The following is a 14,380-nucleotide window of genomic DNA, read 5'->3' on the forward strand; positions in this document are numbered from 1 at the left end:
AACTATAAGCCACAGGGGTTGAGATTGTATTCTTACTAGTGAGTATCATGGCTCTGACTGAACTGGTAATAGCAAATTCAGATTTATGGCACAGATTGGCAGAAGAACTGTTCTACTTTTCACACAGCTGATGGTGCTTCCAGAATCGGTGAAGGCTCCTGGGTCTAAAGTTCATATTTAAAGTGGATCTGCACAATCATTTGGGTACACACATTTCACAAAACAGCTGTTCCTTTCAAAGTTGCTCTTTTTTCTTTCTCTGGCCTCCCTCTCTTCACTTTCACCCCACCCATCTTTTGAAAAGGAACTGTCAATGTATAAACTCCCAAGGAAAAAAAAAAGAAATTTAAGAGAGACAGGGAGGGAGGAAGGGGGAGGGAGGGAGGGAGAGAGAGGGGAGGAGGGAGGGAGAGAGAGAGGGGGGGGGAGAGAGAGAGACTCTAAAATATGCTTTCTACAAACTGGTGCCCTCCAGATGTGTTGGACTACAACTTCTATCAATTGCTGCCAGCAAAGCCATACAGAAGTTACCCGTGATAACTTCAAGCTGCTTTATATTAAGACCTTGACTCCACAGGCTGAACTGAACTTGGTTGTGGTTTGAGCACTGTTATCATTAATCACTCTAAATGCTGTTACTGGCCAGAATATAATGGATTATTTTCCATCTGACAGAGAGGGAGATTCTTCTGAGGCCTTAATCTCACTATAGGATGCTGACATGGAAAGAGACACCACCACAGAGCTTGTGGTATTCTTGGTTTTCAGTTTAAAGGCTGTGAAACAATATGGGGTGGCGACAAGAGTGCAAATAGTATGAACCTCGATGCAGATTTGGCCAATTATAAGAGTGCTGCACATAAGAGATTGAATTCGTGAGCCTCCCTACCCCTGCCAAATCTTATTTCCCTTCTTCTGCGGGATCCTGAATGCCGCCTTGTTAGTTCTGTCTCATTCAGTTGGAAGGAGAAGTCTTAGTTACTAGTAGTGACAAATTTGCTTAGAAAATCAGTCATTCATAGCAGCATGGATCTCGGTGAAGCAATTGTGACAATATCAGGGGAGGTGTCCTGAGAAAGCCAAGTCAGATTTCTCAGGGTGATTCTGTCAGGCAGGCAGGCCCCTTGAATCAGGCTATTTTACCATGAGGAGTCTTGACTCTTGATTAAGCATAGACATCTCTCCTGTCTCCACCTCTGTAGGCTTGGAAACCTATGATAGCTATTTTTCAGTGACTAATATTTCATTTTAAAACAGAGTGTTTCTTAAAGTGGCTAATCATTCTCAGACCAAAACAATACTGGCAATTCTGCTAGATGACATTAAGAGAGAAACAGGGACAGTAAGAAATTGTCCCTCTCATCCATCATTGGCTTTTGATGACATTAGCCATCACCACAGCATCATGCTGAATGAACTTTCTGAAACCGAGGAAGTTCTAAGCCCAAAGTTGCAGCAACTCTGTTTCGACTGTACGGCTATTTCTGTAGGCTTGCACTGAAATATTTTTGCTTGGTGTGCATGGCTGTTGGATTGAGGATGCAATCTTCCATATTTAATGTTTATATGAATCAGTGGATGAAATTGTCTGAGATTTCAAAATTGGTGGCATTAGTAAGTACCTATTTTTCTTGATCCCAGAATTTAGGCAGAATGATACAGCTGCTATAGTATACTCTAAGTAGAGCAGTAAATTGAGTAGGAGTATAACTCAATATATATATGAGTATACAAATGGATATTCTGCAGCTCTTTGGTTTCAGTGTCAGTTATTTGGAAAAATAACTTTCACTGGGTGGGTTGCGTTCTTTCTGATGAAGCAGGTGTATATTTTGGAAAAAGTCCTAGATTTACTATCTGTATATTATAGGTTCAGTTAACGTCATGGTCTGCTGCAATATATACCATATCTCAAACATTGTTCTAACTGGATAGGTTCCCTCCCCTGAAGTTTTGCTGTGCTGCTTCGTTGTGGTGGTGGTGATGGGATATTCTGGGATGGATGAGCAAAGAATGCCAGACGTGTGTGCCAATAATATTTATATTAATAGAAAAATTAGCCAAGATGTGAAGGTCTTCCCAACTTCTCAACTAAAGCAACTAGACATCCATATTGAGTAGAAAAAATACAGGAAGATGTTGGAGGTGGATGATCATGTTAGTGACAATGGGAAAGACATCAAGTAATAATGCATGGGAGAAGGTAATGGGAAAGATTCACATGTACTTTTACCAAGAACACCAGATGGATAGAAAATATGAAATGATGATAACATTCCAGATGATGGGCCCCTCAGGTTGGATGGCACTCATCTGGCTAATGCAGAAGAGCTGAGGATCTAATGATGTTTGTGACATGGCTAAATTAAAGCCTTTAGCATATTTAGTTGCCATATAGGAAAAGCTGCAAATGTGGATTGTAAGAAATATGACATGGCAAAACTCAACACAGTGAAGGATGAAATGAAATGACAACAAATTGACATCTTGGGCATTAGCAACCTGAGATGGACTGGGATGGAACACTTACAGTCAGAAGATCACATTGTGAAAAACAAAGGAATGGTATTGCCTTTATATCTACAAAGGGTATAGCAACAATAGCATGTAACTGCAATGCAATCAATGACTAAATAATATCAATTAGACTTCATGAACTTAACAAAGAGATTCAGAGACTTGTTAGAAGATACAGTATTACAATGACATCTGCAGATTAGAACCTGGTAGAGGAGTCTTTAAGGCCTTGGAAAAAATATCCAAGTGCTTTGAGGTACCTATACCTACAAAGATCAAAATAGCACAGGTAATGGTATTTCCTGTGACACTCTAAGGAAGCGATAGTTGAAAGAAACAGGATAGAAAGAATATTAACACGTTAGAACTTTGGTGTTGGAAAAGAAAATGGATAGCTAAGAAACACAAGCAAATGGTTAATCAAACAAATCAACCCAGAGATCTCTCTTGAGGCACAGATGATCAGACTCCAATTATCTTATTTTGGACACCTTGTGCCAAGACATATTTTCTAGAGAAAGCTCTACTACTGGGAAAGATGGAAGGAAAGAGAAGAGAGGATGGCAAAGTGGATGGACTTGTGGAGAAAATCTATCCATGTTTCTAAGAATCAACACTGACTTGATGTTACATACAACGCAACATTTGAAATTCAGCAACTCCCAGTTTCAAAGAACATATTGTAAGCTTTGCAAAAAAACCCCAAAAACCCAACATTCTTTGGAATCAATAGTGACATAGCACCCACCTTGTGAAATCTCCTCTCCCCCACTGGAAGTGAGGTCAGCTCCATCCCTCTTAACATTCCATAAATCCCTATGGACGTCTGCTTTTGATTGTGTCTCAAAACTGTGCAGCCTGAAAGACCTTCAAATCATCCTGCACCAGGTGGGAACACAACAGCAGATCTGCTCCTGTTGTCCCATGTCCCATGTGTTATTATTCCTTCTCCTTAGGGAAGGGACCCCATATGTGAACTCAACAAACTACCTCCGCCGCTCCAAGCATCATTAGCAATAGAAGAATAAACTGACTGCTTCTCTCTAAGCAAAACAAAGACTTCCACTAATCTGAATATTCACCGTCCGGAGCCTTGCTAGGAAGTTTAAGCCCATTTTTCAGGAAACTCTTGTTTTCAAAAATGGAAAGGCATCTATACAGTATGTGACAAGGCAGCTAATTAACATGGGCTTGGAAGGCAAAACTTCTTAGTGACTTAATGACAAGAGACATATCCCTGAGTTAAGCAAGCATTGAAAAGAGCCTGGCGGCACGGCAGACTAAAGCACTGTTATTAGCATCAGCTGCCTGCAATTACTGCAAGTTCAAATCTCACCAGGCTCAAGGTTGACTCAGCCTTCCATCCTTTCTAAGGTAGGTAAAATGAGGACCCAGATTGTGGGGGCAATAAGCTGACTTTGTATAAAATATACAAAAGTATGAAGGCTATTGCTTAACGCATTGTAAGCCACCCTGAGTCTCCGGAGAAGGGCGGCATATAAATCAAATTAAAAAAAAAAAAGCATGCCTCACTTTCAGGAGACACTTGTAGACTCCTGAACGGGAGCAGCATTTTTAAGAGTGCTGTCCAAGTTCCACAAGAAAGACTTCTGGCGCTTTTTGGGGGGAGAGGAGTGCAACAGAAATTCATCTTTCTTCACTGCAGTTTGTAGAATTCTTCAATTCCTGAAAAGAGGATCAATAGGATCAATATGGAGTAAATAATAAGTAAAAGGGGTGTGATTAGACGATTAAATACACTCTCAAACAATTTTTATGAAACTGAAGTATGTTCTACAAACTGCCAGAAGCCTGTTCTTATTTATTTTTGCAAACAAAAAAAACCAAAACCCACCCCAAAACCTGCTGCTTGCTTTATTCTATCCCCGTGATGGCGAACCTATGGCACACATGCCCAAAATGGCACACAAAGCCATGTCGCCTGGCACATGCAGCCTTGCCTGTGTCTCCCAGGTTTCTGGTGCGCATGTGCACGTGACCAGCTGTTCTTCGTGCATGTGGCAGTGCTGAAAACCGGTGTGCGCATGCGCGCCGGCCAGCTGATTGTTGGGTGCGCATGCATGCCAGAACCTGGAAGTTAGGCTTTTCTGGAGCACAATCCATTTGCACGTGCGGCTGTGCTGAAAGCTGATCAGCGGGTACGCATGCATGCTAGAATCTGGAAGTTTGGCTTTTCCAGGGGCACAGCCCTGACAAGTGCGAATGCACATTTCTGCGCTACCTTTTTGGCATTCAGTACCGAAAAGGTTCGCCATCACTGTTCTATCCTCTACCATAAGGCAAGTGCAGATCCACAAAATGCAGTGGGAATGGGGGTGGCTACCAACTTCCTGTCAACTTAACCGTGGCTATTGTCCTCTGCCAGGTAATGGTGGGGTCAGGCTATCCAGCTTCCAGAGGGCTAGGGTGGAACCAGTCTACTCAACCTCTCGGTGTTAGCATGGCAGCATTGAAGCGGCCACAAGCTTGCCAAATTTCAATCCCATAGGAATCACGGGTCTCATATTTTGGGTGCATTGCAAAATTTAACCCATTTGAGGTATCTTGGTTCAGAAATGGTTGACCTAGGATGCACTGTTTTGCCCAGTTAAAGGTTAAAGACATGAAAGTTTTAGTAGTATATAGATACAGCCTCACTTTTCTCTAGCTGTACCCATTGCTTATATTCATATCATCGCAGATTTTGATGAGGCTGCTCTGGACGTAATGTTTCATTATGTTTTGCAAAAACAAAATATCAGATTTCTTGTGTAATCCAGAAGGAGTAACCAACAACAGAACTTTCAACAGCCAGGTCTTGCTTGTTACATTTTAGAACAAAATTTTATCTCCTGAACAGAATTAGGACATTATTATAGAGAATCACTGGTTAGGAATCAAAGAGAGGATTAAGAGTATAGATTAGCAGCTTCACTTGTAGAGCATGCAATATTTAAGATTAGTGCTATGCAGAAAAGATTGCCGAAGCTGCGGAAAAGGGAATGGCAGTAACGAAACAACTGATGATTGTGTCCAACGTTCCTCTTTTCATCATATGAGTCACAGACTCCATCGTGTGTGGCTGATACATTGGACAAGAGATTCTAAATACGTGCCAGAAGAGATCTGATTAAGATGACTGGATGTATGGAAAGTGCTGAAAGGTATGCCCAGTGGAAGCAATTAAAAATTAAACATTAAATATCTCATCCCAAATCAATCAATCAATCTCAAAGCCCATGTTTTCCTCCCCAATAATGAGTTCACATAGCTAATTGAGATGAATCTCTAAAGAAGGTCCTTTCTCTTGATCTCTTATGAAAACTATTTCCATTGGAATGCCCAATGGTTTGGATACAAGGATGCCTGCCCGTTGCTGCATTTATTTTGGTCCTGAAAACCCTTTGAATAGTAGGCTGCCAGCTAATCTGAGCATTTTGAGGGAGAAAGGCAGGGAATAACTGAAGATAATGCAGGTCGAGAAAAGGGCAGTTCCTAATCACAACCCACACAATCGAAGTCACAAGAACCAAGGGGTAGCACAGCTGCTGTTACGTTCATATCCAGAGAACAGCAAAGAGTCCCAGACTTCTCAGTATCAGAAAGCAAAAAGTAGACTGAAACAAAACAACTCAGTCATGCAACACTACATGGAAATTGTAAATAATCAGGAACTACAGTGAATGCATTATTTTACTTAAGTAATTGAAATATAAATGTTGCCTAACAGCAATTCAAGTGACTCCCTGAATTCCAAGAAGACAATACAGCGGATTGACCAAGAAAGCTATTTCCTCCTCCTCCCTTCGCCCCCCCTCTCTTTTTAAGTACACATATGACCATGCATTCGTAGCTTATAAACAGATGGTATTTGGCCTCCTTGCTATTCTCAACATTTGGAATTCCTAAACTGCGCAAATTAAACAATAATATTTTATAAACACACAATGGATTTTGCTCACTGCTTTGTTAAGATAGAAATTATACAATGCTGACATTCATGTAAATTTCAAAAAGTAAACAAGAGGCCACGTTTGAAATAAAGCAAATGCAAACCAACACAGGCGAAAGGCATGTTGCGCTGGGCACCTCCACCTATGTCCGACAGCAGCTGGGCCTCCCTCGGAGAAGCATAATGGAATAAAGCTCAAATTGTAGCTAAGGCAGTCTGATCCTTTGTAACTCTAAAACCTTGTTTTACACCTCTCGGTAAACAAAGGAGAGCTAAACAATAATTGGCTAGTTGACCATCCATACTCATTTAGCCTGTAACCTTCTATTAGAGTTAAAAGAAGTTTGCAGCAATAGTTCCTTGGAGGCAAAAGAGAAAAGACTGTATTTAGCCCTTTTAATGTTGGTAACAACTGATGTGTGTGTATGGGGGGCGGGGGGAAGGCTTTTGTAACAAGCAACGGGAAGCAGTTTGAGAAAGGAATGCAATTCAAGATGATTAAATAATTGTATGTATGTATGTATGTATGTATGTATGTATGTATGTATGTGGGGGGGTATTCCCATTGAAAGCAAGCAAGCCAGCAGGCTGTCCAGCTTCTAATGTGTTTTCCTAACTTTGTTGGCAAAGTAAGTTTTTTAATCGTGGTTCAGGGTTTGAAAGATCTAATTACTATCATTTATAGATGGCCCAATTTGTTTCAAGCTCCACAAAGGTCAAGCCCTCTGCATGCCTGTCCCTTGATTTGACCATAAGCGCCTCTCACTTGGTTGAATTGGGCCTCCTAGATACCTTGTCAGAAGGGAAAACTCTGAGGCCCCAATGGCACCAATCACCATGTGGCCTTGTAGCGGGACTGTAGATTCTTTGGAGAACGCTCCATAAACAACCCATTTTGAAGTCTACAGGGCGGGAAGCAAACTCTTCAACCCTCAAGACCTTGTGAAGCACATAACTTCGACCATCACCCCAGGTTTTACAGTTGCTTTTTGCCATGTTCCAGATGTCTGGATTTGAATTCCCAGAATTCTCAACAATCATGCTGGCTGAGGCATTCTAGGAATAGAAATCCACACATTTTGGTTGAAGACCAGATTAAAGAAAGGCTTTGTTTGAACCAAACTGAGGTGTACTGGCTAAATTATGGGATTAGAATGTGGCATAGCCAGGTTCAAGACTGCTTTCAGCCATGGAAGCTCATTGGGTGATTTTTTTTTCTTCAGTCCTAGATGCAGTGTTATGATATGCCCTAAGCCAGTGATGGTTAACCTTTTTGCCATCGCGTGCCGGAATGGGGGGGCGGGGGGATCACGCACACGCATGCCCACAACCATAATTCTATGTGCCCCACCCCGCGCATGCACACGTGACCCCCCCACTCCCCGTGCACCTGGCACGCGATGGGCCGGTAGGCTCATTTTTCTGCACCGGAGCTGAACTTGTGCCCCCACTGATATGGCTAAGCGTGCCACCTGTGGCATGCATGCCATAGGTTTGCCATCACGGCCCTAAGCTCTTGGAGAAAAAAAAATCTAAAATATTTTATTTTTTTAAACCACAGCATATAAAATGTCACATTTCGTAGTCACTGAAATCCACAGTATCGTCATGACTACAGAAATACAGCTGCAGTTGTTTTTGTTGATGTACGGTAAATCAGATTTATTTGTGCATTAGTGTCAATTTTTCTAAGAGTTATTGTGTACACTCACACATACACGTTTTAAAATAATCACCAGAGATGTTCCTGTGGACAATCTTCCAAGATTAAATCTTTATAGCCCCATGACCCAAACGTTGACTTCTGGCCCATCTACTTCTGTCCCCCATCAATCTCATATTCCTTCTCTCCACCTCCTGTCCAGCCTTGTTGTGTCACGTGCTTTGTAACTACAGAGCAATGGGACTGGAGGTCTTGGAGCCAGTAGCCTAATCTCTTCAGATTTTTATATTTAATCTCTTTTAAGAGGCAAATCCCAAAGCTTCACCTATGAATCATGTGACTAAACTAGAAGAGTTCCAAACCTTTGCAGTATTGAATGGTTGAAACCGCACCATCCCTGGACGTACAATACTTGTATGCAAAAGTCTTAGGTCATCATTATATTTGTTGTTGTAGCAATAGTTTAATGATCATATAGAATTATGGTCTCCTTATTAGAATACAGAATATAGGGCATTTATATACAGTATTCAAAAACAAGGAAAAACAGAAAAACAACTTCCATAAGCAAGTAGATAATGTGACCTCCCATTCAGTGGTGGGATTCAAATAATTTAAAAACCGGTTCTCTGCCCTAATGACCGGCTGGGTGGGCGTGGCCATGGTGGGCATGGCCAGGGGGTGTGACAGGCAGCACTCAGCCTCCTGCACCCCGCTGGGAACAAAAACGGGCTGTAGGGGGGCCACACTGCACACACACCCCATGTCCCATTTTGGGCCTAGTAGGCCTCCCTGAGCTTACTTGGGAGCCAAAATGGGGTGTATGGGGATTCCTGGAAGGGGCAGGGAGGGGTGGGGCCAGCCAGCAATTTAACAACCGGGTTGCCCAAATAGGCTGAATCCCACCACTGCTCCCCTTACACAACACTGTGCATTGTATGCAACAGAAGACCCTTGGCTGCTGTAAACCTAAAAGGAATGGAGCCTTAAGTACTGTCATTGCTAATACCTCTATGTGTCCTATTATTTTGTTTCCGTATAGTTTTAAGGAAAATATGTGTAAATGTCCTCTTCCTAAGCAAGTTACCTTATTTAAAACTACTTTAGATTAACTTGTTCTTGGTATTTGCTCATTCAGGAACATGCATCATGAAAAAAATCTTGGGGTGGATGAATGGCACTTTTAGGTACACATAATATCTGAAAATATATTGGACTCAATGATGCCTTGTACTGTACCTTGTACAGAGAGGACAGTACAAGGGACCCTGAGATACTCTGAAGAAGAAAGGCAGAGTAAACTTTAAAGAATTAATGTGTATAGAGGACATTTTATTTCTGATTCCCCCTCCTTCAGAATTGATTACTGTTTGTCATGTGAATCCCCAGAAGTTTCTTCAGATTCAGCGAGGCTTGCTTAAAAAAATAAAAATAAAAAATTAAGAGAGCTGCCGTGGCCAGATATAAATGTTCAGGCCCCAGAATTTTTTAAATTTCCACCCCACAATTTTTGCCTACATTATATCATTTTGGAACACCCTGGCCATGTTTAACTTATTTTGATTTTTAACCCACCAACCTCGCTTATAAATTGTTGGATTGGACAGCTGCTCATTCTTCACAGCCTTTCTACAAGCCAAAAGTTTGTAAGCAGAGTTCAATTCTCTTCACTCAAATTCTCCTGCTGCCATATTGTAAATGCTTTGAGGTGACATTTCTGCTTCCGTTATCTCCACTCCTTAAATTAACCAGTTCTTCAGTTTGGTTACCTTTCAAACGCAAATCAAAGAGACTTGAGGTTCCAGATCTTATACTATTCCGTTTCTTCTCTATCTTTTAGTTCCATAGTTAACCTGTCCATCTCTGCACACTCAAGCACCTTTTTAATTATCATTGCATCGGAAGGAGTGTTGTCTTATTTCCAATTCTGAGTAAAAGCAATTCTAACCACAGTTATCATATGGAGTATAATGTATTGAAGTTTTTTATATGTTTTCTCTTGTTATGCCCAATAAAAATAATTCCGGTTTCAACTCAATTTTTTTTTTGTTTATAATTTCTTCTAGCAATTTATTTTGAGCCAGTATTTCCTAGCTTTTGGGCAAGACCACCACATATGGAAGAATGTTCCTTCTTTGTAATTACATCTCAACATTCGGCTGATCTATTTGGAAACGTTGGCCAATCTTGCCAGGGGTAAATGCCAACGATAAAACATTTTGTACAGGTTTTCTTTGTAGGCTGCTGATATTGTTAATTTGTAATTTTTCTCCCATAATTTTTCCCAGTGTTCCAATTCAATACTACCCTGTTTCCCGCAAAATAAGACATTCCCTGATGATAAGCCCAATCGGGATTTTGAGTGCATGGCAATAAGGCCAAGCGCTTATTTCAGGATTCAAAAAAAATATAAGATAGGGTCTTATTTTCGGGGAAACATGGTATAACTAAAATTTTTAGCCCAAATTATCATGGTCTCTTTAACTGTTTCTTCCTCCATTTTGAATCTTAAGTAATTATATGCTTTAGTAATCATTTACTATATGGTACAATTGGTTAGAAAACAGATATAAAGTTCTTACATAAAGATTACGTCATATCAAAATGGGAAAATATTGTATATATTTGTAAATATTGTTACAATTTAAAGGTAGATAATTAAATGATTATATAATATAGAATAGTAATCTATATAATTAGAAACAATGTCGATATGAGTGATACAGATACTGGAACACTGTATGAGAGGAGATGTGGTGTTAAGGTTGAAATATGTTTAATAAAAAAATATTTAAAAAAAACAAAAAGAGACTTGAGATTTTTTTTCCTTTGACTCACAGTTCATAGTAGAACTGATTTTTCTCTTCGCAATAAAGTGCAAAACTGGTTTGTTTAGGGATTCAATGGCACCTTCAACGCTGTTACCTTCAACTATCTTCTCATGAATGTCTCCAAGATCCACATGAAGAAAGGGTGCATTGTAAATGCAAGATGTTCTATAGCATGTGATTATCAGTTTCTAACAATAGCTAGGCATATTTTTGAAAAAAAAAATAAGAAGTTAATACAGCATTGCTATTTATTATCCTATAATTAAGGCACTGACAGTTTTCCTATTATAAAACCTTATTTGCAAAGGTTCATAACTCAAGAGGCAAAAAATTCATTTCACGATAATGTCTGGATTACCATGTTGAAGCATTTAAAATATTTTAGCAAAACAAATTTAATCTGTCACAGGTTTGCCATTTTCCAGCTGTTATTTTGCAGCATTGTTTCACCCCACACAGCTTTGGGTGGAGGGGTTAAGCATGATTGGACGCTCAAAAATTAAGGATTACACTAAGGGACAATCACTTTATTGTTGTTTTGTAAACCGGAAAAGCAAAGTTCATGAAAGTAAAGAGATTGGAATTAGAAATGGTGCTAAATTAACAAATTTTGCTATACCTGAAAAATTTCCAAACCTTAGATTCTAGCACTAATCAGTGAGAGAAAATAAATGGAAGAGCAACAAAACACATGGCCACCCGCTATGGAAAAAAAAACATTAGCATACTTTCAGCTTTAAAAATCAGAAATATGTAGCAAGATTTTGAAAAGCATCTATGTTCAAAGGAAAGAGGTAGTATCTGAGTTTAGCTACAGAAGAAAATATTTAGAGCTGGCATAGCTATCACAGCATTGAATTATAATGGAAGCACAGAATAAATTGTGACTTTGAAAACTTTAGTGGTAGCTATGAGTATCTGCAGAAGTGGCAGTGAAGACAAATGCTGGAAATAACTATATATTCTTACAAAAAGTGAGTGCCATTAGCATTTTGAGGTGTTCTTTTAATAGAAACATATGAATCTGAAGCAGAATGCCCATTCTGTACATTAGTTATCTCAGTCGTGGTATCTCTGTTTCAGTGACCCATGCTTTGCCAAGTCTGTTTGGACTGGGGGTCTAGAACAGTGGTGGGCTGCTACCAGTTTGCCCCAGATTGGGCGAACCGGTAGCATCGGCGGCTGGAGGCTCCGCCCACCTGACCGGACGCTTCTGCACATGCGCAGAAGTGTTGTGAATGCGCATGCGCCCATGATTGAACTGGTAGCAACGGATTTTGAAATCCGCCCCTGGTCTAGAACAACTCGCCACAGCCATTTTGTCACGGCCATCTCACTGCAGCCTACTCGCCGCAGGACAACTCACCACAGAGAATTCCTCACGGTTTAACTAAATGTGATAAATATTATCTGCTACTGGTTTTTTGACATTTTATTTCCATTGGGTTGGCTGTGGTGAGTTGTCCCATTCCACTGGACTGGAGCATGCTATATGCAGCACTGCCATTGAAAATTACTGTACATAAAAATCTGAGCTTGTACTGCTTATATTACACAGATTTATTTTTCTACTTTCACCGGTTCCCAGTTTAACCTTGGACTCAATTCAAAATGCTATTTTTAAAAAAAAAAATTCAGAAGGCCATCACAAGCTGGGTACTTAAAGGGTCACCTTTTTCTACCTGTACCTTCTTTGAATAATGTTTTCTCAGAATCCCTTTCAGATGTGATCAGGCAGATGTTAAGAAATACAAGGCCTTTTTAGCAGTGGCACTGCAATAATGGCGCTCTGGCACGTTCTCAAATGTTCATGGGAAGTATTTTTATATTGCCCTATATCTTTTAATGATTATGGGAGCCTATTCAATATATATGGCTCTTCTATTTTATTACTGGTTTTCATATTGTTTTTCAGCTGCATCATAATTATTGCACTAATCACAATATTTTTATACATGCGTTGATCCTGCAAGATGCCCTTTATTTTAAGATGGCCTATAAATACAATCAGTAAATTATTATAGTTGGTCGCACAGTCAGCCAGATCTTTAGACTGGTTTTGGCATTTTTATCCATTTAGCAAGTTCTTCCTAAGGACCTGGGAAAGGCAGATATTATTGTTTGATGGTATCATCACAAGATAGATGTAAAGTGTTTCAAATAAATCAGATGTTTTGGGATTACACCCAAAATGCCTATTATTACAGGGAGTCCTTAATTTATGAGCACATGGGGGCTTGCCCATCACAGTTGTAAATAGATGTTGATGTTTGATAGTGTTAAAAGCTGTTTTTGCAGGATGTAAGCTGCTCCAAGTAAAGCTACCTTCTGCAATTGACTGATGGAGATATTGTCAATGCCGATGGTGTTCAAGTGGGGCTCCAGATAGTTTAGATTGCACCTAAGGTCGTTATTGGTACTAAGTTTGCTTTCTTTTGCCACAGTTGTTCTACTTCTACTTCTACTTTCTTCTGCAGCTAAGTGATCCACTGTTTCTTCAGTGTCTTTGCAGAGGGGATATTTGCTGTCTGCTGCTGTCTTTTCTACTACTTCTACTACTACTACTACTACTACTACTACTACTACTACTACTATTATTTATTTATTTATTCGATATGCAAGAGAATAACAAATTTGGCCCCTCTTCTTCTAGAGTATCTTCAGAATTACTTAAGTACTGAGACTGGAAGTATCCTGCATTCCAAACCTCAACTTCCAGATGTTTAAAGCTGCATTCTGGGGCACTGCAGATCACATTGCTAAATTCCAACAGAAAAATGGAAAAAGCAAGAGAATTTCATCATATTTAATTTGGCCTGAAGGAGCACACCATCCTCTTACTTATTTATCTTAAGCAGAATGTGTTATGGAAAATGCTAGATGAAGATATAGAAATAAAAATTAATATTGCTGGGAGAAACTTAAACAACCTCAGACACTTCCCTGATGGGTAGATGGAATCTCACTGAAGGTGAAAGAACAACACCGATGATGTCGTTAAAGCTTAAATATTTTGGACACATAAGATAAAAAGGTAAGAGTCATAGGAGAAGGCACAGATACTTGGAAAATTAAAAAAAAAAAACAAATGGAAAAAGAGGCAGACAGAAGATAAGGTACCTGGTTTGGTACAATAGCTCTAACAAGATGGATAATCCTTATAAACAGGTTACCATTACCATCCATAATCAAGGAATGCTCACAACTTTAACTTCAGTATATCTGATGCTTGTAACTTTTGTATTTAGCCACAGACTAAATGCAGGTCAGCAACTGAGGTTTAATGTAGAAATGAAGTACAGCTAGTCCTCAACCTGGAACCATTTGATTAGTACCTGTTTAATGGCACTGAAGTGACTTATAACCATTTTTCACACTTATGACTGTTGTAGCATTCCCCGTGGTCAGGCGATCAAA

At 39.8% G+C, this 14,380-nt stretch overlaps 1 long non-coding RNA gene across 2 annotated transcripts in view; it reads left to right on the top strand.

Annotated features, from left to right (window-relative positions):
* Nucleotides 1-14,380, top strand: part of LOC132710782 (uncharacterized) — a 128,633-nt gene that overhangs the window by 88,083 nt on the left and 26,170 nt on the right. The gene's annotated exons all lie outside the window — the stretch shown is intronic.

The sequence above is a fragment of the Pantherophis guttatus genome, chromosome 1, assembly GCF_059756535.1.
Source record: "Pantherophis guttatus breed Tessera chromosome 1, ASM5975653v1, whole genome shotgun sequence".
Classification (NCBI taxonomy): Eukaryota; Metazoa; Chordata; class Lepidosauria; order Squamata; family Colubridae; genus Pantherophis; species Pantherophis guttatus.